This window comes from Arvicanthis niloticus, chromosome 12, assembly GCF_011762505.2.
Source record: "Arvicanthis niloticus isolate mArvNil1 chromosome 12, mArvNil1.pat.X, whole genome shotgun sequence".
Taxonomy (NCBI): Eukaryota; Metazoa; Chordata; class Mammalia; order Rodentia; family Muridae; genus Arvicanthis; species Arvicanthis niloticus.
The window spans coordinates 35647716-35674191 of record NC_047669.1 but is presented as its reverse complement, the minus strand read 5'-3'; the positions used below and the strand labels follow the sequence as shown (position 1 = coordinate 35674191).

At 36.6% G+C, this 26476-nt stretch overlaps 1 protein-coding gene across 15 annotated transcripts in view; it reads left to right on the top strand.

Moving 5' to 3' along the window:
• Bbx (BBX high mobility group box domain containing) overlaps positions 1-26476 on the top strand; it is a 239008-nt gene that overhangs the window by 95150 nt on the left and 117382 nt on the right. For 8 of the 15 annotated variants that reach the window (XM_076943008.1, XM_034514963.2, XM_034514960.3 and 5 more), the window contains one exon: positions 6798-6871. The gene's annotated coding sequence lies outside the window, so the exon portion shown is untranslated. Of the gene's footprint in view, positions 1-6797; positions 7067-20502; positions 20617-26476 lie in introns of those variants that run through there. The other 7 variants (XM_076943009.1, XM_076943006.1, XM_034514952.2 and 4 more) reach the window with 4 other exon arrangements.

The window sequence follows — 26476 nt, the reverse complement described above, 5'->3', positions numbered from 1 at the left end:
CCCACTCTCCATTTCTTTCATTTTACCATTTATTTTTATTTATTTATTTTTTTTTGTTCTCTTTTTCTTAATGTTCCCTGAGCCTTGTAGGAGGCTGAGCTGATAAAGCTGTCTTATTTAGGGCCGAGCTTTCATCAGATACTTACTCTTAGCATGTTGACCAGTTATACATTAACTGCTTCCCACTGAAAATGAACTTGTCAGACCACAGTTGAGAGCAACTCCAATCTTTGAATATAAACATAAATATTTGGAAAACAGTTTGACAGTATGACTGTTTAGCAAAACATCAGCATTAAGTTTCCCTCTAGGGCCTGTATTCTCCCCAGCATGAGCCTTTGTTTAGATTTACAGCAACAAGCATGAGTTTCTTCTTGTGGAGCAAGCCTCAAATACTATCACAAAGTGGTTGGCTATTCCCATAATGGTCATGCCACTGCTTCAGCTGTGGGTAGGTACATCAAGTCTGGCACAATGGTATTGCAGTACGCAGAGTCTAGCATAGGATGAGACCATTGAGGTCTTTTCTTCCCTAGAGGCCTGCTTGGCTCCTTATGACACTGAACGCTAGTCATCAGAGAGGAAATTTCCTAGTCAGCCCTAGCTTGATTTCTCTTACGTTAACAATATAATTTTTAATAAAAATATAATTTTATTAAACAAAATCACACAATTTGAAATTATAACTTTATATTTTAAATTATTTAATTTAATTTAGTAATAAACGGAAATGAGAAAGCCAGTGCCCTTTACTTCTTAGGATAGAACATTTCCTATTTAAAATTACATAAATTGGTGATTGTTTGATTTTCTTTCTATCACATGACTTTTAACTAATTTTTTTTTTCATAAGAAAAGAAATTGATGAAGTGAGAGTAGCCATGGGAACTCTTTCTTACCCCAAAGGACAAGGTGGTCTTGGTTAAGAGTTCAAAGATTCTCCAGTGGGATTCACTTGAAGAACCCTTCCTCAAGGTGCTTGTTATTCCTAGAGTGTGTACGTGAGGGTTTGTGTGAGCTAACCGAGGCTCCCAGGGGCTATCCCATTCAGCTGGTATTAAGTGACAATTTACTTCCCAGCTTTGTGCTCAGGGGCAAAGAGCTAATGAGCTTTTGTAGAGTAGAACCTGGTAGTTCCCTGTCAGTATTCCTGACATAACTGCTGGTGAGCATGATTTTATATTCTTCCTGGAAGTGAAACTTAGTCTGCTTAAATGTGTAATTTCCCCTCCCAGAGAAGGTCAAAGTCACGTTTGTACAATTCATAGGCACATAAAAGGGGCATTCAACACCTCCCTGCCAAGCCATCTGAATGCACTAATACCTGGTCATTTCCACATCTACTTATGGAAACTGCAGACATTCATACCTCTACTGTGTTGCTTGAAGCAATAATCTCATGAAAAATTATAATTATGGTAAAATGTTTATATTATCAAATCAGTTACTGTATACTGAAATTGGTAGGAGTAAAAAGTGGCTACTTATACTGGTCAGAATTAAACATATGCTAAAGCTACTGAAATTAAAGTAGAATCTTCAGCAAAACACCACGCATTCTGTGTGCAGAGTCTGAGATTATTCGAAGCAAACCTCAGAGTGTTCGTAGTGTTACTTTATTAGATGTTTTTCTATCTTCTAGTATTAACTTTAATGATAAGATTACTAAGGTGATGTTTATTGAAGCTCAGTAACTAGAATAAACACTTTGCATTTAGATCACCTCCTAACAATTCTGGATTTCACTTCTTTTATTGACATATGTTTATTGTACAAAGTTTTGGGTTTTAATTCTTAAGGGAATGCAAGGATGCTATATGAATATTTCTGATGAGGAGTAAAGAACCTGAGAGGCTTTGGAATCGACTCACATTTGCAGGTTGTACCGCAGACAACCAGATTTAACATTACTCTATGCTACTGGCTGTACCCTTCTATTCTGGAGACTGTGGGCACAAGAAAAGGTTGTTTTCTTATTTGCTTATATTTCACCTTCTACTTTGTCATAGGAGATTTTTCTACAGCCTGATCTGCCTCGTATGCCTTCTAATACTTCTTGCAAGCCATGCATCTAGTATTGAACAACATCGCTCATTCTCTGCCTATACAGCTCTCTTCCATCTCTTATTTCTACTTCAGACTGTACTTTTAGACATTTTGTGCATAGCAGTCACTTTGTGCATACTAACTAGTGAGCATGCACTACGTGTGTGTGTGTGTGTGTGTGTGTGTGTGTGTGTGTGTGTGTGTGTGTGAGTGTGTTGACATGCTCTCAGGTATGCACATGTATGTGTTTGCATATATGCGTGCTTGCGTGTATGAGAGTACCAAGGTGGCTAGGCTAGCTGACCAGAGAGTTCCAGGGATTCACTTGTCTCTGCCTCCCTAGTACTGTAATTACAAGCCTCTGTCACAATGCCAGACTTTTTTGACTTGAATTCAAGTCCTTATGCATACAAAAGAAACATTTTAATGACTGGGTCATCTCCCTAGCTGATGTTTATAATGTTAAGATAAAATTATTTGCTTATCATGTTATTTATTTTATATTGCTGTTTCATTGGGTAGCTTTTTGTGTGTGCATAATTTATTAATTATATCATCAGCATGACTGTTATATATTTTATGCTGACACATAGTAGTAATAGGTCATTAATTTCTCAAACAATGGATGATTAAATCATTTGCATTGCTGTTATGTTTGTAAATAACTAAGCAGAAGATGGTTTTTAAAATACAATTTTGTAATTGGTGCAATACTGAATGCCGAAGGCGAAGGGATATCCAAGTCTTTATTTTTGACATTTCAAGAGTCCCCAGCTAGGCAATGAATGTAGAGTGTTAGAGTGTTTTGTTACAGCTAAGTAGTATTTTCTGGAGACTTTTTGGAAAGTAAAGAAATGGGCAATTTCTGTAATCCCTGATAGATGCAGAAAGGACTTGTTTGCCTTTATTTTTTAGTGTTTTTGACTCAAAATACTCTGGGTCATGAGGAAATGCTAGGTTTGTGATAGGAAGGTGACAAAATCAGATTTGCACATTCCTTTTTAAAAGATTTCCATTCTTAGTATAGCTGACATTTGTAATGTCAGTTGAAGGTTGGTGCCTGGCCAAAAATGCTTGTGAATAGTTGTGGTTTAGGCTTCAACTATAAAAAGACAGACAGGTAATATTAATGGAAGAGGTTTATTTATTCCCATTTAGTGTTACCATTTCATACACGCAAACACCTACGTGTCCCGGCAGTATCTCTATCCATAAGAAGATATTTTACCTCAGTGAATTATTTAGCTAGAGATCAGTCCCTGTGTTTTCCAGTTCTGATTTGTGGTAGACATCAGTGACGGGGCAATCCTTTAATTAACAAGGATTTGTTTTTTTTTTTTTTTAAATGTACATGAATTCATTTCATTACCTGGAAATCAGAGTTTGGAGTTTGTATTTCACTTCCTCCATAAACATGGAGTATGTATATGAAAGAGTAAATTGAAGAAAACAAAAGTCTTATTTTTACAAAAACTTTTCAGACAAGAGAAATCTTCTAAAGCATGCCTGTGACATAAAGAGAAATTGGAACACAATATTGTTCAGAAAATGGAGAGTGTAAGCAAACTCTCAGTGACTGGAAGGCACCAGAACTCTTAGATTGTAGGGTGGATTTATTTTGACTATTAGAGATTGTACTGACCCTTAGAGTTTTTTTTGTCTTTTTCAAATCAGAAACATCAAAATCTTGCTGTTTCATGGTACCTGCTTATCTTGTACTCAGGTATAAAAACATGAGTTTTCTGTTTTTAGGAGTATGGAGAAAAAATGCTTTCTTTTGTAGCAGTTGGGTTCTGTTTTTGTTCTTGAGCTATATAAATGGAGAGGCCGTTGCATCATGCATCATACCATGCCCAGCCATTTTCATTTGAGTATAATTGTTCCTTAGCAAATAATTGCCGTCCAGAATGACTTTTATTGAGCTTGATTGAATTAAGGGTATGTATGAGAATGAGTTGATTAGCTTAATCTATTAGCCAGAGAATTGATGAAAACATCAGAAAAGCAGTCATTCATGGGGAATAAATATGCTTCTGTGTAAGTGGGCACATAGTTACTTTGGGGTCCCTTCTGCACTGAGTTCTAGTGACATTGGAGTACATACACAACTTTGACATAGAAGGGGAATTTTTGATAATGTGCCTTTGAATGCTATACCTGACATTAGTACTAATTGGATGGAGGTCTTGGTAAGAAGTGGCATCTCACCTCTTCTAGTATCACAAGATTTTCAAAACACATTTCCCTTAGTTCCCAGGGTTGAGCTGTGCCAGAAAGCCATTTAGTCCAGGATATTTCATCAGTTGCTTAGGCTATCCTTAGGATAGGATTTTTTAAATGCTAAGTCATTTGCTCTATTTGTGGTAAGAGGTGAATAATATCTATTTAATAGATGGCTTTTTACACTTGTCATGATGAAGTTTCTCAGAGCATATCTGAGGTTAAGGTGTATTAGCTCAAGATTGGCCAGTGCCCTGGTAGCAGGATCCTGGGTGGGGATCAGAGACCATAAACATTGAAGGGATGCCAATTGAGTCAGTGAGACCTGACTGTGGGGAGTTAGAATTCTGAGGTTCTTTGGGGTGAGTAGGAGTGAGAGGAAACCTGAGTATGACCTAGAAAACACAAAATCACAGATAGATACTTGGTTGCTTAGACAATAATCTACTTAGGCTTTGAACTAAGGATGCATTCAATTAACCATTGTGTTTGCTTATATGAGTGCTGTTTACAGTGTGTGTGTGTGTGCGCGCGTGTGTCAGTGTATCAGTGTGTATGTCTGTGGACACTTCATGTGTGTCTGTTCTCCCTTCCAACTTTTGGGTCCTAGGGATGGAACTGTGGTCCTCCAGTTTGGCACTTTTGTGTGCTGAGCTATTTTGCTGGCCATAGATTTTTTTTTTTTAAAAAAGTATTTTAAAATAATTCAAATATTTAGAGATTTCTATACCACCGATTTTGTCAGTTTTGGATACTGTATGTTTCCTTCATTAAACAGACATTTATTTTTATATATATTTGTTGTAGTTAGCATAAACGTAACTAGTTTTTCCATTCACAGTACTCCCCAGTTGCTTCTAGTCCTTTATCTAGAGTTGGGACCCTGTGAGCTATTCCGTATCTACATTAGTGTGTGCATCAGTGTTGTTCAGGTCTCATTAGGCAGCCATGTTGGTGAGACTTATGGGTGTAGCCTCTCTGACATACTGTAGGAAACACACAACCAACTTCTGTTCCTCTGTTTCTCACAGGCTTTCCACTCTCCCACAATGAGCCTTGAGCCTTAGGTGTGGGAATTGCATTGTAGATATAGTAGACTGGGTATCACAAAGTCAGTTGTTTTCTGCCTTTTGATCAGTTGTGGTTTTCTGTAATGGTCTCTTTCACAAAGAGACGTGTCTTTGATGCAAGTTAGAACTGCACTTATTTGTGAGTATGAGGAAATGTAGAATGTAGTTAGAAATTATGGCCACAACATCAATGAGACCATCATATATGTATTGGGTTACATTATATAGACTGAGCAGGTGATAGTTGTATATTTAGGAATCTCTCTCTTCATCCGTCCCTTCCTCTCTTTCTCCCTCTTTGGGTGCGTGTGTAACACAATAATTAAAGAAAAAAAAAAGCCATGAATTTAAGACTAGAACAAGGGTTGATGAATGGGATGGGGAATGATTTATCAAAAATATTATTAAAATTTACTGATTTTTAAAATTTTAGCCACATACTTATTTTCAAATATCTGAAGATGACTCAGTAGTATCTGGTGTGAAATAACATGAGATCATTTAATTAATATTTATTATTTTCTCTGCTATTACTTTGGAAAGACCTGGGTGACAACTGAATTATCTATTCCTGACAGAGGACTTCATTGAATTATAACACAGTTTTTATATTTAACTGAAGAGCCATAGTTTCCAAATCAATGTTAACTGATTAGGAAAAAAGCAAAAAAGTATTTAGTCAAGCCATAAAGTAACAATTATTGATGGAGCTGTAAGTCAGTAAGTAATAGTCAATAACTACAGTGCTTAATTTTTAGTTCAATAAGGATTTATTACCATTGTAACAAGCTAAAAACTGTGTGTTAAAAGAAAACTCAAGTAATTCTGGTTTTTAAAAACAATGTATTTCAGAATATGCCTGTACTTTTGTCTCATTTGACTTCATGTACATTTCATTGTTGACTTTGATCAACTTCCATTTTCTTAGTTCTTTATGCTTAGCAAAAAATAAGTGGGCTTGTTTGTTTGTTTTTGTTCCAAGTTGTATATGTCCCCTCGTCCCTAGTTGTTTTTTTGTTTGTTCATTTGTATTGCCTTATTTCACTCATTACTTTTAAATCAGTGAAAAGAAATTAAAGACAGTAACACAAAATTCTAGTTTATCTAGCTGAGTTGGGCCATTTAAAGTAACTTAAATTTAGTATAGATGTCAGGTTCACCATTTCCCATTCCGGCAGGCTGTTTGTCTGTAAATCTCTATTTCATTTTAGTCAAATGTGGGGAATTGACTGCCTGTAATTCTGAGTTTAGATTACTTTGAATTGAGTAATTGCAGGGACTGTCTTTTTAATATTAAAATCAATGCAAAACAGTTTGGACCACTTTCTCTAAAAAGCATCAGTCAGCAAGGGGATATTTCCCCTTTTATCTGGGATTATTTGGCCAAAAGAGATATGTGGGCTTTGTTTGAAAGGCTTCTGTGGCTTTCATTTTAACCACTTCACCATGTGTCTTTCACAGAATCCTGCTGCATCACAGAAGCTGGAGATTCTGATGTTCCATTGAAATCACAATGGAAAGTCTTGACCTGACTGGTAAGAGCTGCTCTGGACATGCATCTTACTTTCTTACCTGGAAGCAGTGAGGCAGTCAAGAACCATGTGCTATCAGAGCTGGTCCCAGCCTTCTCTCATCCAATGGATTCACCTTTCATGTTGATGGGGGAAGTGTGACCCTTGTACGGTTTTTCATGTCAGTGTTTTTGTGTGTAACATTTTAATCTTCATCAAGTAAGTTAAACCTTCTTACAGAATAATGAATTTAAACTGCTCAAAAAACTCTTATTTCAGCATGTGATATTAGTTCAAGACAATCTGTTGAAGTCCTACATATTTAGAAATTATACACCTAAGATATCTAAATGGTTAATCTCCCTTGAAGCAGCTTTTCATACAGGGATAACCTTAGGTAAAAGATGAATCAGCAGCCATTATTACCTAATAAAAATAATATACAAGTGTGTGGCTGCATCATGAAATCATTTAAAACATGAAGACCATATAATGAAGAAAAGATTGGGATGATAAAATATGTACCATAAATTGTATCATTCTTTGAAACACAATATATCCTTGTTCAAGTTATTTTTCTAAACTGTTGCTTTAGGGAAAAAAATCATTATCAGCCTTAAAATATGGCAACAATATTTTAAAGTTAGTATTAGTAACAGTGATATTTGGAGTTTCTCCATCTGGGTATGCAAGGTATGGTTAATGATACATGGATACTGTGTGCTTTGTGGCTGTTTTAAGATTGTAGAAATTAGTGTGAATTAACATGAGAAAATATATTAAATAGTCTGATTACAGATTTTTAAGAAAAAATCTTTTTTAACATTAAATTAATGTGGTTAGAATAACTATCTCTTTTTATCTGTTTGAAGAAGTATATTATTGGATGTTGCTCTTATCACTTATTATCACTTGAATGTCCTTGTCTAGTGTTGAACTGCTAGTAAAACATATAATTTGGTTTAATATATATTTACTATAAGCTCATTTAAGCACTAACAGAGTTTCATTGTGAATAAGAACAGGCTTTTGTTACTGTTTTTCACCACACTGTATCATATTTTAAGACCACATTTATTAGTGGTACAAATTCTGGCTTTAAGAAGGCCAATTTGAATATAATTATATTTTTTACTGTGTCAGCAGACTAGAGTATGAGATATTCAAGAGTTCATTGGAAAATATCCTGTGTGTTCTTAATTGCTAAAGCAAAGAATATAGTGAGGTCTAAAGAAAATTAAATTTGTGGCAGTATTTTGAGTCGATTACATATGAGTACAGCTCTAGAAAATAAGGTAGGCTACTTCATTTTATTTGTTCAGAATACAGTCATAAACAGGCCATTTCATAACAGCTTTGACTAGGTAGCCATGTGACCTGTGATTTCTGAACGATGAACTAATTATTGCAATGAAAATATGTTGCATTGACTCCAAAGAGAAATAGTAGACAGAAATTCAAGTTGTTGATAAAGTTTAAGATAAAATTTTAATTAGAGATGTTCTTCTTATTTATATTTATACAATCATTTTAAATACAGTAATAAGAACAGAAAACACACCATCAAAGTCAAAAGTGATCTAGGAATTGACAAATGGATGCCAGGGCCTATTGAATCTGAGAAACAGTGCAAGCAAAGTTACATTTCATTATCAAGTGTTTTAGTGTTCTATTGCTGTGAGGAGAAGCCATGACCACAGCAACTCTTATAAAAGAAAACATTTGATTGAGGCTTGCTTACAATTTCAGAGGTTTAGTCCTTTCTCATGACAGAGAGCGGGGTTGGAACACAGGTAGACATGGTACTGGAGAAGTAGTTGAGAGTTCTACATCTGGATCCCCAGGCAGCAGGGAGAGAGCAACTGTGGACTTGGTATGGGCTTCTGAGGCATCAAAGCCCATCTCTAGTAATACATCCCAAGAGAGCCACACCACCTAATCCTTTCAAATATTTTTGCTCCCTAAGCAAGCAAATACATGAACCTATGAGGGCCATTCTTATTCCCACATTCTCATGGCATGTTACAGTAAACATTGGTTTCCTTTTTTATTTATGCTTCTATATCTGCTCATGCTCTTCATTCAGGGAATAAAGCTGAAGGAGCATTACCTTGTGAGACAAAAGAACAGTAATTGTAGATCCATAGCTTAAAATGACTGTGTGGAGGGATAGATACCACTGTCTGTCATATCTCATTGCCCCAAACAGGTGACTTGATCAAACATGGTCAGTCTGGGAGGGGCCCCGGGAGGGACGTAAGTGGAGAAAGTCAAATCAGGAGGGGCAGTATAAGTTTTGACTGTATGTCCAAAATACAATGTAGTGCTCTTCTTTAGTGAGACAGAGTCCACATTGCTTTAAAATTCCAAGAAGTCCTCCAGCAGGCGCACATGTTTAAAATAAAGTTGTCAGAGCACAAATCCATTCGTTATGTGGAATACTGTCTCTGCAAAACTTTAATGGGGAACTGCCATGATTTCTAACTAGTTCTTTTATATTTGAACTTCAAAACTTTCCTCGTCACTTTCTCATATGCACAGACAGCTTAGATTATTGTTCAATAATCAGTTTGCAAATGAACAGGTACTGCTGCAGACTGGAATGTCTGTGGTTTGCATAGAGAATTAGAAAAGGGAAATAGACTTGAAAGCTTTTCACCATAGTTTGATAACTTAATACACTTTTTTGAGTAAAGGATTCAAATATATATATAGCCTTGAGTGATCTTGAATTCATCATCCTCCTGCCTCAACCTCCCAAGTACTGAGATTAAAGGTGTGTACAATCTCTTGGTTCCCACCAGAACATTATTCATCATGTTGATATACAAGGAAATTAATACTTTTTCTAGTGTAATAATTTTACTAGATATGATTGTAGCCAAATGTCTTTGGATTCATAAAGTCAGTATGAAGACTAAATTAGAGGTGAAGAATACAAACTGGAGGAAACTGTTTTCTGTACCAAAGAATGAGATGGAAACAAAAAGATTCTAAGTTACTTAATCCATAATAAGAAATATAGTTAATTATGATCAAGATTCTATAAAAATCTTTGGGACCTTTGAAATAGGAGACATTTGAAATTACTGAATTTATTTTTATGCTGGGAATTGATTGAATATGAAAATGAGACTCCTATAAGTGAAGATATCAAATCTAAGAACGTGAAAAACAGAACCAGAATAAATTTAATAGAGCAGTTATATCATTATAAAAATGAATTCCTTGTATATTCCATGCTATCAAGGAATAGCAATGGATATTTGAAAATTAGGTTGAAGAACAAGAGAATTATGTTTCTTAGATTACTTATTTCTGTTTACTGTCTTGTTAAGCTAATTCACATTTATTTTCAAGGTAGCATTCTTTTACTTTGTAAAACAGTTGAGAATCCAAACAGCAAATTGGCATATGTTCAAGGTTGAGAGAAGCAGAAAAGAAATTAAATTGTATATGTGAAGTAATGTAGTAGAAGTCAAAGAACCTTAAGTCACATGACTCTCCCTGCTTTTTGTCCCTATTCTCCTCCTTCCCCCTCTTTTCTGAAGACAGCTGTATTACTTGTTTTTCTCATCACTGTGACAAAGTATTGTCTAGAAGCTGCTTAAGGGGAAGAGGTTTGTTTTGGCTCATGTTAAAGACTTCATTCCATCAGGATAGGGAAGACATGGCATCTCGGCTTCATTGGCCACATTGTCTCACTAGGCCAGGTTACAGAGGGGCCAGGGGAGAGTGGGCCACAGCTAGGTCATGTCCTATAAAGACTTCCCAGCCTCTGGAAACAGCACTATAGCTGGGGAGCACATATTCACTACAATGACTTTAAAAATTTTTGCATCCAAACTAAAGCAATAGTTAAATAACAGTTGTTTGAAGTCTTCGAGTACCAGCCCAGATGCCATTCACCGAGTGTATAGTGCTGCTGTTAACTGTATGGTAGTGCACTTTTCTGTTCTCACTCTCTCTTACCCCCTCTGTAAACTGGCCCAGTGAGACGATGTGGCCAGTGGAACCCAGATGCCATGCCTTCCCTATCCTGATGGACTGAAGTATATCAAGTGGATTGGCACTTGGGCTTAGTAGTAAGTAGTACAATTGCTTGTTGAATATTGATATAACATCATTTTGTTGTTGGTTGGTTGGTTTTCTTTATATGCTTATGTATATATTCTGTGTTTTTAAAATAATTTCAGTCTCTATTGATTTGACATCTGTCTGAAATGAAATATAATCAAAAAGCAAGAAACCATTGAGTTAAATGTTTTCCATTCAAAAATAACTTTTAATTTAAAAATTTATCAATTTAGTTCTATATTTATAAGCGACAGGATAAACTGAGTCATGATATTTTTCTGTAGATGTTAGTTTAATTGGTTAAGAAGCATTTTAAACTTTTTTTTTTTTTGTCTAATTTTGATTTCAGTTTCCCCTAAAGGCTATTTATTTCTGAAATGATTCGAACTTGCAAACAGAGGGAGGAGAGAGAGAACAAGAGAGGGGATAGACAATGGGGTTGAGTTAGGCTTTCTTTGGCCAGTCTTTTGGAGAGTGTTTCCCTGTGATCTGACTTCTCTCCTGTTCCCCACAGGTTCTACAGCCTTTCAGTAATGGCACACTGGGGATGGGAAGCCTTTATCTGATGGGTACTAACTATAGGAAGATGAAAAGTATAATATTTCTATCTCAGGATTTATATGCATTTCAATATTAAAAGTGTACTATAGTAACTGAGCATTCTATATTCTCATATCAGTTTTCTATATGTGACTATACAATGTAGTTCTTATGTAGAAGCTCTTCAAGTGGTTGTGAGGTTTAAACGAAGGAAGTCTGTGCATGGCTATGCTACTATAACCTGAAGACAGTGAAGACAGTGCCCGCAGTCCAGAAGTTGCTCTGGAAACATTTAGCAAATTAGTGTCATCCAAATTCATATTCTGCTTAATATTGTATTCCATTAAATTTGGTGTTAGTAAGCACCCCCAGGTTAGATATTTTATACTTATATATTTATTTTCTTCCTGAATGAATTCAGGAAGGAGGAGTATTCTTTAAAGTTTTTTTGTATGCCTTTAAGGTTGCAGTTAGCTCTATGATCATTAAATATTAGTGGATCTGAAAACTTACAGTAAAGAGCAAACCTTAATTATAGATACCCTGGCTCATTTTTCATGAACACTTAATCAACAAGTATTTGTTAAGACATGTCAGCCTTCTAACAGATTATTCTCTGACTTCACTATGGCCTGGGAGGTGGAACATGTGATAGTTGCAATATATATGTAAGTTAGTTTACTTTGGGTCATATGTCAGAAAGGTTGGCCAGAGTTAGCATTTTATTTTTAGGCTGTTTTCAATATGATCTCTAAAGATGAGAGTTAACAGTATCATGTATTGACTTTATACTGACTTCTGAAACTCATTGAGTTTAACTTGCAGTTGTGCCTCTCCACCTATGTTACTATGTTTAAAGACAAGTGAATTATGCAGCTACCTAATTGTTCTTTAACCCTGAGGTCAGGCCCCTTGTTACCAAGTGCCGCCTCATGATGGGAGTGTTTTCACTTCAAGTCATGTTTTACAGTCCTAGACATTGTTACAGACACTTGGAAGCAGACAAGATTTCTTGAGAGCCAGCTATATGTAGAGGAACTGGCCTCTCTTTAGAGATCAGCTACGGTTATGAGCAGTAGCTGTGAGCAGTGTCCTTATAAATCGCTACCCTAATTACAATGGAGAATTATCTAATAAAAGAGACAGTAAAACCTGTATTATGTAAGAAATCTGTGCTGAATTATATATGCTTCTCTGCTTAGCTAGGTGTCACTCTTATAGACTTGTATGTGACACTCTGACAATGCTTTCCATATAGTTTTTGAATACCAACTCTGCTTTCAGCATCGTTGGTGTTACAGATCATCAAATAGGTATGCTATAGAGGAATCAGTAGGGAAGGGTTTAGTATCAGCCATCACTGTCAACCCCAATAATTCCAGAGCTCTTTCTATAGCAATTACGTTATTGACCAGTTGAAGAAAAGAAGCACACAGGGAGGATATCTTTCAGTTTATTTGGTAAAGTGAACATTTAAATGGACAATAAAATATACAGTCCTGATAGTTTAGTTTTTGTGGTTAAGGCAATGTATTTTTGTATTTTTCAATTAGCTTTACAAAGTAATAGGTATTCAAGTGACGTTTTACACATGCTTTCTTTGCTTGGTTTCTACCCTTTCTTTCCTGCTCTACTCTCTCACCCAGTATCCACCTCCTACTTAGCTCTACAATCTTCCTCCCTTTCTGTTAGTCACTTGGGCCCGTTTCTAGTTTCCTGGCTTTTATACAGTATTTTTACTACCACCTGGATACCTGTGTTAACAGACACTGTGTTTCTTTATTCACTTTGAGACCGATTCACTATTTAATGAAATAAGATTTTCTAATAAGGCTGTTATACTAGATTCATTTGCTAAAAAAAAGATGATCAATTAATGATCAAAATCACATTTTAACTGATTTTTTTTGTGCGATAGACTATTTTCTACATTTGAGTTCTTACGTGCCTCTAAAATACGCTTTAGATTATTTCCTTTTTTAATGCTTATAAATATCCTTGCTTAGACCTGTATAGCCTAGTAAAGTGCTTATTGGGCACGTGTAAGGACCTGAGTTTGTTTGATGTACACTGGTAATTCCAGTGCTGAGGAGGCAAAGATGGTCATTCCTAATGTTCACTAGCCCAGCAACCTGGCCTAATCAGTGAAACTTCAGGATGATGAGTGGCCCTATGGCTACTGAGGAGCAACACTGGAGATTGGCCTCTGTCTCATGGCCTGCCTATACATGTGCCCACATGAATGGGAGTACACATGCACACAGTCTTATCGATTGCCAACTACATAATGATTACGGCTGCTTCTTGAAATGATTACTCATAGGCAGAACAGTGATTTCTTAACATTATATGGGTCAAATTTTTGTGTTTTGTTTCTGAGCTTTAGGGTAGTTGTCAGAAGAACCCCAAGTTAAAGAAGCTCAACTCAGCCAGATAGTATTGAGACCTGACGTGAATCCCACTTAGCGATGTCAGAGACGTCTTTACAGATGAATTTTATCATTTCAACTTGTAATGGGTAACATAGGCTCATGTGTTGAAGGTGTGGTCCCTGGAAGGTTCTGGAAACCTAGGTGAAAGAAGTAGGTCACTGAGGGCCTTTCCTTAGGAACTGTATCCTAACCCTAGATTTTTTTCCTCTGTCCTTCCTGTCTACCCTGAGGTAAGCAGACGCTTTGCCACTGCTTCAGGCCTGAAGCCCTGGAGAGAGGTGACCTCAGAAACCCTAGGCCTAGAGTCAGTGCTTCCTGTTGAACTGTTTTTCTTAGGTCCTTGTCATGATAAAAGGTCTGACTAACACAAGGAAATAAAGAGAAGCTTAAAAGTTAAAATAGATGCCTTGTGTCAGTTGGATAGGATAGGGTGAAGCTAAAACGGGAAACGTCAGCGGAAAACCAGAAGCAGGAGGTCTTAAGAATATCAGGGTAAGTTTATGCTTTTTCTCCTCTAAAGCTAGGTAAACCACCGGACAGTTTTGAGCCGATGGAATTGATGGGATTAGCTAGAGAGGACAAGAAAATAAGGACTGGGAAAATCAGTTTTAGGCCACATTAGTGTTGTCTTTGTTAAATTTGTTCTAACAGTTGTAAATTACACTGTCAGATTATGAAGATTATATTGTCTGGATATAAATTGAAATATTCAAATCAAGCGAACCTTTTTCCAATCCATGGGTTGGATGTTAATGAGCACTTGGAGGTGGGGATGGTGTTTCCTAATGGCATCAAGCCCAGGGCTCTTCTTTGTCATTCAAACGCTATCCCTGAGCTACAGCCAGTTTGATCTTTAGCTTTAAGAATTTCATCAATGAAGGTGTTCTGAAACATTTAATAGTTGCTACTATTTAGTTCTGTCTCTCACCCTCCTTCTAACCCATCTCTCATTGTGAGCACCTCTCCCCACCCCCTTACCCCAACTCCCAACGTCTTTGTGTGAGTGTATTTAGTTATTGAAAATTTAACCTTCATTTCTCAACTTGGAATTCCAGGTCTCTATCTCCTGAATGAAAGTAAAATTAGTAGACAGATGATGTAGAGGATGTTGAGGATGGAGAGAAATGATAAAGGAAAAGGAAATAATGAAAGGCAAAAAATAAACCAGACACTTTTTAAAAAAAATGTATATGTGATTGTTCATATAGCTATTAATTGAACTACAGGGATCAGCAGCTTCTGTCCATTGGTTGGGTGCAAATATCTGCATCTGACTCTTTCCGCTGCTTGCTGGCTGGAAAAAACTGAGGAGGAGGGCGACTCTGTAGGAGGACCAACAGTCTCAATTAACGTGGACCCCCAAGATCTCTCAAACACTTGACCACCAACCAGGCAGCATACACCAGCTGATATGAGGCCCCCAACACATATGCAGCAAAGGACTGCTGGCTCTGGGTTCAGTCAGAGAAGATGCACCTAACCCTCAAAAGACTGGAGGCCTCAGGGAGTTTAGAAGTCTGGGTGGGTGGGGGGTGGGTGATGGGGACATCCTTGTGAAGATGAAGAGGTGTGGGGAGGTGTGGGATGTGGAACAGTTGGAGGGTGGATGGGGATGGGGGATAAAATCTGCAGTGTAAAAAAATAATACAAAAAGAAAAAAGGAAACAAGATAGCTACTTATTGCTAATGTTCTGTGAAACTATTAGCAGCAGAAGCTGGTGTGGAAGGAGGAGAGATGATGTTCTGCACAGATTGCATTGGGTGTGGAGAGAAGATAGCCATGAGCCTATGGTTAGGATAGAAGTTGTTTTGTTGTTGTTGTTGTTTTGAGACAAAGCCTCTCTGTGTAACCCAGTCTGGCTTGAACTCAAGATTCGCCTGTATGAGCCTCCTGAGTGCTGGAACTGTAGATGTGTGCCTGGTAGGTGTAATTGTAAGTTTGAGTCGAGCTTGGGAGAGATTCCATACGAACCTAAGACATAAGGGAAAGTTAAGGCTGAAGCTTTGAAAACTGGTAAAAGCAGATACTATATCTATAAATGGAGCAAGATCTATTTGTTTATAAAGGAAAGCAAAACAAAGCTATCTACTCCAGGAAACTGTTCGGCTAGGAAAGGCAGTTTAACTGAGTAGTGATGATTACTGAGAGAAGTAGAAACTAAAGTGTTTAAGTTAGCAATCTATGGATAAATAAGTTTGGAGAAAAAGCTTTTTATCAACTCGAGAAGGTAGTGTTGTTGAGTGACAGTCTTCATAAAGTAATTTATAAGTACTTAGACATTCACTCTCGGGGAAACCAGAACACATCTTCTGTAAAGGTAATTTCAATATCTTTTTTTTGGAAGCTGCTTTTGACTGTTTCAAAGCAAGGCTTATCCACGTGCTAATATCATTTGCTCACATGCACTGAAGTGACTTTCTTTAAAATGTCATCAGTAAGCATACTTCCTAAATACTTCACCCACAGGACTTACATTGTTATAATTGGCATCTCAAGGAGGTGAATAATGAGCTCCTTGTTGTTGCCAGCGTTTCTTTTACATCAAGTATAGCAACACTTTATGTAAAGTCTACTCTTAATAAAAATCCTTTCGAAAATTCTTCACCTGTATATGCAGTTTCTGGGCTCTGAGGCAAATAAGGAGTCACTCGTTTTGATCTGCAGACCGTGTGATGAGAACATAAAAGATGCATTCCAGTTAGTAACAGTAAGGATGACAATTGCAACTTTTCTTGGCACTTTATATTCAACATTCTCTGTGTACATATGCATGTGTGTATATGTATATTATTGTTATATATATATATATATATATATATATATATATATATATATGTAATTGTTGCTATTACTTGAGCCAAGGTCTCCCTGTGTAGTCCTGGATGACCTGGAATGCCCTATGTAGACCAGGCTGGCCTTGAACTCAGGACAATCTGCCTGGCTATACCTCCAGAGTACTAGAGTTAAAGTCATCTGTTACCATACCTGTTTGTATATATTTTTATGCTTACAAGCTTTCATTGTAGTTTCTACAGTGACTTTTTATATATAGATATTCAGTTTTCCTATTTATATTTATATATTTTATATATTTATATTAACTGAAAAGCTCAGGAAACTTAAGTTTATTGTTTGAGCTATTGCACTACTTAAGATAACAAAACTGAGATTTAAGTCTAGTCTCTCTGACTTTTAAAGCCTATGTTTTCTGTATGCCTGTGCAGTTTTATGATGTGTTTGATATCATAAAACTGGCCGTTTTACCATCTTTGATGGCAGCATTTGTCCCAGAATGGAAGCACATTGCCTCGGTGTTACCGTCTGTTACCTCTGTCAGCTTAGAGGAATGTACTGACACTTCTATCTGCTCCAGTGATCAGGCTGGCATTTGCTATTGAAGACTAACTCAGTAAGTTGCTTTATGCTGTTACCTATAGTATTATTATTGTTGTTGCTCTTGTTACCACGGCATTTTATGAGAAGGACTTGCTATGTAACCTAGCAAAGGCTTAAATTCAAAATCTTCCTGACTCTGCTTCCTAAATGCTGGAAGAGCATGCGTATTAACTGTGGCAAGCTAAGAGGTGAACAAATATCTGCAAACTATTTAAGTTGTGATGACCACTACAACTGTGGAACTGAATCCCAGTCATTCTATAGACTCTTCAGTGCCTCCTCTTCTTCTTCTTTTCTTTCTTTTTTTTAGAGTAAAATCATACAAAAGTATTAACATAATTTATTTAAAATAACACAATTTTACAACTCTAATTGCACATCACTTTGTTAAAGCAATGAAATATTCATACTGAAGCAGAGACAGTTCTTGTCTATACATCTAATATACTTATATCTACATTCTCCTTTTTGTAACTAAAGAACACATTTCCAAGGTCCTTACTGACACTGCCCATCATCCAGGTATGTTTTTGTGTACATCATGTGTACCTGTAGGACCATAAACAATCTAAGTCTAGGGCCAGAAAACCCTGGAAGCTGCAGAGAAGAAAGTCAGGGGATACCATGCTGAGTAAACAGGCCAGGGGGCCTTTGGCTCAGATTTTTACATTGTGAACAGTTTTAAATCTTTTTTTTTCCAGTCAGGGTCTATGTAATCTTGGACCTGGAATTTACCATAACCTTCCTGCCGTGTTATCCATGGGGTTACATGTGTACACCATCATGGCCAGGCCTTTTTGACAAATAATATATGTACACTATTTTCAAATATTGCCCAGATATTGGAGTTACTTGGGGCTTATAAAAATATGAATTTCTCACCATTTGAGATGTTATTTCTGTGGGTTGGAGAAGTCCTCAAATGAATTCTGATAATTTATCTAGATGCACATTATATGCTCAAAAAACACAAACACACACACAAGCACACACACATATACATACATGTACATGCACACATACAGGCACACACATATAAAGGGGCCATTTAAATGTCTATGTTCTCCATATTGCTACTCACCATAGATGCCCATTTAGCTACTGCAATTTATATACACAAACCAACAGTTTTCTAGCCAGCTCATATTCCAATTGCTTTAGATGCAGGAAGTGAGGTTCATCTGCCACAGTTATCACTGTCGATTGGAAAGAGAACAGGGATTCAGGTTCTACCAATTTGGCTTTGGGCTCCTAATCAATCACACTGCCTCTAGACCATCCTTACATGTTAATATATCTGTTTATATTCGATGAACAGGTAATGTGTATTTTTAACATACATGTGTAGACACAGAACTGATACACTGTTTTAGAGAGAACAGAACTGATATTCTAGAAATGCATTGGTTCCTCATGACACAGTAATAGAACTCAGAGGATCATTTTACTGTAACAAAGAAGTTCCCTTATCAGAGTTTAAGAGTGAATCACTGTCTAGTAGCATTCTTACTTAGCATCCTTGAGTCTTTCTGCAATTTTGCTTATTACAATTAATAGAAAAATGTTCACCTATGTGTGACATATATAGCACCACCCATCTTCATACTCTGAGCTTCAAAAGAATAGGAATAACTAGTTTAGAATTCATAGTTATGAAGTTAAAAAACATTTTAACATGGGGACTGACTAGATTTCTTTGCTCTTACCAAACAAAATGCATAAAAGTACAAGGATCAGAAAACCTCCCTGTTCTTAAAACCAGGTAGGTTGCAGTACTAGGTAGATTGTGGGCTATTTCAGTAAAGTTTTCTTCCTCTTTTCTTTCTTCTAATGTGTTTATTCCACAAACCATATATTAAAAGTTAATCTCTTAAGAGTCTTTCCTCAGTACTTACAGGATGAAAAGCTGCTATCTGGTAGTTTGAAAAATATTTTCAAGTATTACCCAAAACTGAATTAGAAAAAGCAGCATGGAATTAGTAAAACCTAGCCAGTCACTAGAGGGCAGAGAAGTACTATACTTTTGCCCTGTTTGAAATGCTCTATTTTAAACATTATTGAACAGGATAGAAAAACATGTTGGTACACTTCTGAATACAAGTTTTTTTTTTTTCCATTCTTAAATTGTCTTGTAAAATCCAATAATGTGCTTCACACTTGTACTGATAGAACTTTTCTGGCAGTTGCAGTGACTGCTTCTCAAAGGGTATGGTCATGTAAAAGAGTATAAATGTTGCTCAAGAGGAAATACTGATGGCTAAAAGAGTGTGAATGTTTGTACATGGCATAGCCTACATGTACATGGGACCTCAGTGTAGATGTGTAGGTGCAACGTTGAGACATTTTAGCACTTTAGCACTGCTTGCCTCAGAGAATTCACCGAAGTGTAGCCTGTTGTTTCATTTAGTCAGCTGAAATATGTTGGGTCATTAATTAAGACCTTGAAGTTTCAAAACTGTAAAGGCAAACGAATGAATTCTAGCTCTTTAAAAAATTTTATATTTGATCTGGTTACTTTACCCAATTTTGTTCCTGTTCTAAATTTTCTATCATCCTGGTGTATTTTTATTCTGGTTTGTTTTTTCTTATACATTTAAGTATATTCTTAGTGATATACTTTGTTCATTGTTCTATAGGATAAAAAATTACCTTAAACTGGGTAGATTTTGAATTTTATTTAATAAAAATTGTATTAATATAATATACATCTTAAATAGGAACAACACAGGATATCAAGAAAATACTTGGTTTTGGAATCAGATTTGGTGCTCTAGTTATTCATTTTTTTGTGACTTTGGGCAACTCAAATTCATTGCTGTCCTTCACATTCAAAATTGGAAAAACAGTATTTCCTAGTTTGAGGCTAGATTGTTTTGAGGATTGTATATGATACTGGTGAAGGTGAATGTTGGTGGGTGAAGGTAAATGTTCAGGGAAACCTCAAGTTACTTCTGAATAGTTGCCTGCATTGCTAATTTAACATTACTAGGGCACTGTTTGCTTTGTAAACTGTAGTACCACAAATGTGGACTCCAGACCAAAACCCAAGTTATAATTGCAGAGTACTCTGTCTCTGACTTTCTTTGGCTGCTTAATCCCTACAACTCTGACTAACTTTCAGCTGTTTCTATCCTCTGGTAATCTTTATGCTTCCTCTCTCTGTGTTTCTCCTGACTGTCTCTGGTCTTTCTCTGTTTTTCTTATCCCAGGCACCCTCAGGAAGACCCCAAGCCTCTAGCAGAGGATATCATCTCCAGCATGTTATAGATGTGGAGGATTCCCTGGGATATTGAGAAATACCAGAGGCGAATTGTTCAGCTGTAGTAAGTCAATTAGCATTTGTATAGTGACTACTGGTGGTACAGTTGGTGATACCTTGGGGGGGAAAAGAGTATAGTGTAAAAGATACAGGCTTATCCTTTATCCTTTCTTCTTAAGGATCTTGTAGCTCACCCTCACATGCAACTGAAGACATTTTTAAAGCTGACAAATAACTATATAAATGTTGTGTTGTTTGTATGTTAAAGAGATGTATGGTTAATGCTATGTAGAAATCTAGGTGGTATTGGCCAAGTTTCCTGTGTGAGTTTAAAATGTGTGTTTGAAATTCAATTGGAAGGGCAACAAGGAGAGTATGGGAGTAATTTCTGAGGGCTTTGGTTACTTTGCTCACTTGCCTCAAACTCTCTATTGGGATGGTAGTCAAATGAGCTTGACAAATTTTGGCCAAGCAGAACTGAACTTTTTTTTTTTTTTCACTTAGAGAAAGAAGTTAGCTCAAGATGGTGTCTGTTGCCACATTGGGTCTTAGGATTTAGGCTAAGCTGTGACAATAGTTGATAAAGTGTTTTGATGAAGTTAGCACAGACTCTTAGAATGTTCGGGATACAAAGGTGAAATAGTAAACTCTCATCTAACACATCTGTTTTATTTTCATTCTGGACATTGTGTTTGCTGTTGTATTTTAGCAGCGCTACCTAGCACACATGCCATGGTTTCCAGAGCTGGATACATATTAAATCCTCACATGTGATAAAGCTCACATGTGGTGAATAAAAAGTGTCGGCTGTTGACCTCTGCAGAGAAATATATACTTCCCCAGTCTGAGTCGAGATGGAGAGTGACAACAGAGGCTCTTCTGCCAGTTGCAGGGATTTGATAAGCTTGTGTTCTGTTTGCCTCTAGGAAGTTCTAATCCCTCAAGTATATGAGTCCAGGTGCACTGGCCAGTCTTTCCTTTTATGTCCTTCACCTACTTGCACTTTCTTAGTAATTTCTGTATCTAATTGCATTTTTATAAAGTTTAATCTAACTGTGATATCCATAGGTCTTCTTAAACTTGTGATATGAATAGTACTTAGTCTCTATAGGTTTACATGACAGTATCAGTGTTTTATGTCTTGTCAGAAACATCTTAACTGCATCTGCTTTCTGAGGTTCCTGGGGAAGGATACCGGGGTTTAGCCTCCTGGGGTTGTCTAGTTAATGGTGGTTTATTGAATATAGAAAGGAAAGATGTAAATGCAGTGTGCACTCATTTTACTAAATTATTTTTACTAAATGTGGCAGGGCGTGTGTCATGAGTATTGAGTATGAGTTCTGTTTCAGATGGTTATGGTAAAACACAAGTAGTGTATCCTTGAACTTCACTCTAGAAAAGTATACATATTCTAATTAAAATGAGTAATAGTTGCTGTTTGGGCTTCATATCTGCAGTCTGAATCTGTAGTGCTAACTGAGTCCATATTTACATCACAGTAACCTCTGTGTCTCATATTCATAACAAACAGGGTATATGTTGGACACCCTGTTCTCTCCTTCCTTAGGATTGGTTTGTTCTGGAGAAAGAATACATTTTCCCCTTTTTATAGCAAGCATGATAAATGCCTTTGACTTTCCTCCTTCATTCTTCAGAGCTAACACTTGATTTCTGCCCTTTTGCCTCTACTCTTCACCTCCATTCCTGTGGCTATGACCAGTGACTCACCCTATCCATTTTACTTGCTGGACCAGGTTTTTTCTCACCCCACTCATTTACCATTAGTCTTGGAGTCAATGGGTCAGTGTGTCTATTGCTCTGGTTCTTCCCTAGTGACTCCTATTAAATAGTACAGACAGGCTGGTTCTTCCCTGGCTGCCCTCTCCCAGTCTTCCCATCCCTATTGACACTGGTTCTTCCAGTTCTTATGTGACATAGTTTTCAAACAAGCTCTGATTGTAAACTTCTGTGAACTAAGCATCAAAAGCACATGATGCCAAGATCAGGCTGCAGAGGGTAGGGGAGCATCTCTCTGTCTTTCATAAGTATCTCTTCCAGGGTCCCAATGGAGAGCTCAATGTTTGACCTTTAGCCAGGATCAAATGGGTCCCTTTGACCTTCAGGGATAGAAAATAATCGGATCTCATTAGTGTTATTCATCTGTTTTTTGAAATCCCATGTGAGTTTAACAGTGTCTACATTAAAGAAGAGAATTAGTGAAGAGGAGAATTTTTAATGTAAAAGATGAAAAGGGATGGAACATTTAATGAAGGATTTAATTTTAATAAAATTCATATAGATCTAAATCTAGTTTGGAATTGAAAACTATCATCTTAGATTTTTAAAAAAATACTATATTACGTATCATCAAAAGTATAGTTGCCTTCATGCACTGAAAACACCTGAGATCTTCTAGACTGGATAGCTCTGGTGATAAGAAACCAGATGGTGAGCATTCGCCTTTACTAACTGCTTCCTTATCCAAACATATTTTTCCAAGTGTCCAGTTTTCCAAAAATGAAGTTAGCCATCATATCTGAAGAGCAGAGTTTTTGTTGCTTAGGAATGTAAGGAGGAAAGCATGCTTTTGTGATTATAAAAGAAAAATGGGAAAAATTACAGGAATTGAAAACCTTTACTGATAGGAGAAAGCTTTTGCTAACCATTCTTATATTGTCTCTTTGGTTAATGTAAAATGCTTGACCTGTTAAGTATGCACATTAATATTTCAAATTATCAGTTTAAGCTTCTTTTATATCATCAATTCACTTAGCATTTTATTAATTTAGTTTGCCTTCAGAGTGCTTTGCCAAACCTACAGATGTAGTATTTTTAATTTAATGTCCTCTGAAAGAGAGACATAGTCCCTTATTCCAACTGCAGCAAATATTAATAATAAGCTAGTTTTACTAACAAGCAGCAAATATTAATAATAAACTAGTATTACTCACAGGTTGGAGCTTCCATAAATACAGTATAGAGATTAATAAATATGTAAACTTTTTGATAGAAAAATTTCTTTCTGAAGGAAGCTAGAAGTGCATAATTAAGAATAAAATTAGTTATGTACTTAATTTTTACTCTTTTATAGAAATATTCTTGTTTTATAGAAAACCTAGAAATGAATACAAAAGCTCAAATTTGATCTGTATGTAATTATTTAAGTAATTATTCCAAAAGAAGATTTATTTGTGTTATTAAAATGCATTTGGTAAAGTAGTTTCCAATAGTCTCATAAAATGTAGTTCTTGCTGGGACAATATTCATTTTGTTCAAGAGTTCACATATGGGTAAGGAAGCAGTGAATTTTCCTGAAGTTAATTTCTCAGTATGTTACCATTCACTCTGGCACCTGTAAAATATACATTTCTAAAAAGCTACCTAGGTTTTATTGAATAAGAAAAATCATGAAAAACAGAAAACAAAGATGGCACCTTAAGATTGAGCATTGTTCTGGGCAATAGTGTCCTCAAGGATGCTCGCCTGGACACCAGAGTAGTTTTAAAAGGGTTTTCTTCTGCATGTCTGCCAACCCACTTCCTTCTAACTCTCTGATTGTGTCTGTTTCTTTCATACTCAGCCAGCTGACACTTAACTTCCTTTCTCTGTGTCTGCCAAGCACTGTGTCTCCTTTGAATGGTGGCATCCTTGCCCTTAGGTTAAAGACTGTTTTGAGCTTAGAGAAAATTTGGCTGCTTTTGAAAAATCCATTTATGGCTATATGTTGTTATTTAACCCTTACATGGTTCCTATAATTAGATAGGTGACGGTGTTGCTTCTCAGTCATGTACTACTCAGTAAACGAGGTATGCAGTTATCACATAGTAACTCACCAGCTGCTATGAACCACACTGGACCCAGGAAAGCCAGTGCCCTGGAAATCTGAGTCAGATAACCTTTAGATTTTGGGGCCCAGTTTGGAGTGGCCAGCAAGCTCTGAGGATCTGCCTGACTCCACCACCACAACAATGCTGGGATTCTAGGCATGTGAAGCTATGTGTGAAGCTATGTTTTTGTTGTTTCTGTTTTTGTTATTGTGGTGGCTGGGAATTGAAACTGGGGGTCTCAGCCTTTTGTGCAGCCTCTCTCCCTCACCTGTATATTTTTGAATATATAAGAATTAATAAGAGTAAATTGAAAATTACTTTTTTGAGTGTGTTGATTATCTCGTTTTAACTAGTTTGCAATCTAAAACAACATATACTGTAGGGGGTTGAAGAAGTAAAGATTAGGTACTGATACCCATTAAATTATATTCATTGCTGACACTGGCAGCATGCCCACCTTCTCTACCTCTATTCCCAGAATAAGGCTTTCTGGTAGGCTTCTGTTTTGTTTTTAAGTGGGGATGGAAAGTTATTTTTCTTCTAACTTTTTAAGCATTTGTTAGTTTTTTATTACTTCTTTCTCAAAGCAATTTCCCTTAAAGGAGAGGTTGAGGAATATTTTTAGGTTTCAGATTACTGTTCAATCCTTAGATATGTTAAATGGATGCCATTTTGTTGAACAGTTTTCCCTCCCTACTTATTTTTCCTTTTATTTTTATTCATCTTTGTACAACCTGCAGTTCATAAACAAGATGCAGCTGTCTGAAATAGCCCATTGACTCAGCTGGGCATCCTGCAGCTATCCAACAAAAGTTATTTGATTTGGAGGTAGTGTCAAGAAGTCAAAATAAGTATTCACATTCAGTTGTGGCAGCTCTAATAAATGTTTGTGCCTATAACTGCAAGTCTTGATCACATGTAGTGCATTCTGATGTTGAGGTTTGCAGACATTTGAGCTCACTGTTGAGACTGTTAATAAAGGAGCCACGTAGCAGAGACCAGCATTTATTCTGAATTTTGATCCCCAAAAGAAAAGTCAGATCTTCATTTCAAGATTGTCTTGCGAAAGCAAACATCAATATTATAACTAAGATGAGAAAAAGAACCTGTGTATGTTATTTAGTAAAAAGCAATGAGTACTTTTTTTTAACCAAAGAAAATCAAAGAATGAAATGGATGAAGCCAGAAGCACACTGAGAATGATGTCCCAGAAGACTTGTAGGAACTGTAAAATGGAGTGCAGCAATATAAAACTATTCACACATTTTATTAGGTTCATATAGAGCTGCAAACTGATGGTCTCTTTGAGAAACCAGTGTTTAGGTAGGTAAAGAATATTAAGTCCCCAGAGTAACTAAATATTCACAATGGAGTGGTGCACTGAAGTAATAAATAATATATTTAGAAATGCAAGTGAATTTTAAGATTCAATTTTTATCTCTCCCCCAGAAATCTTATATTTTCAAAGCCTTTACATGCAATTCTTTGTTTCTGGTAGCACAGAAGATGAATGTGTTAGAGGCAGTTATAAACACTAGACCCTGACTAGTACTAAGAGGCCTTATTAGAATATGGAACAGTAGACACATTGGCAGAGGAGTGTTTTTCTGGCTACACTGTGGAACTGACTACTGGGACAGAGTCCCTGGGTTCACCTGTGTGAGACCTTAACGACCTCTCCACTTAAGCGTCCTGTGTGTTAAATAAGATGATTATCTTACACATTCACATATGATTCAGCACAGATTATCTGGGAAACAGTGTTCTTATGTTTAAATGACTGTCTACGTAAATATTGGTGGGATTTGATCTTTTCATAGAAAAATTCTTGACGTGTACTGTGAACTGGGGGGATGTAGGACATGACACCCATTTTCAAACATAAGTCAAATGTGCTGTTCCAAGGAAAGGACCTAAGTGGGAAGCATTTCATGGTGCTTTAGAACCTTCATTCACAGTGTGTGTTTCGGACATTGCATTGTACTATGGGCAGCTCTTCATGATGATGCTGAAGTGTAATGAGGTTTTTAGTGACCGAAGCTAGGAATCATACTTTCTGTGAAATGAAAGAGAATTAGCAGTATATTTGCTATGCGT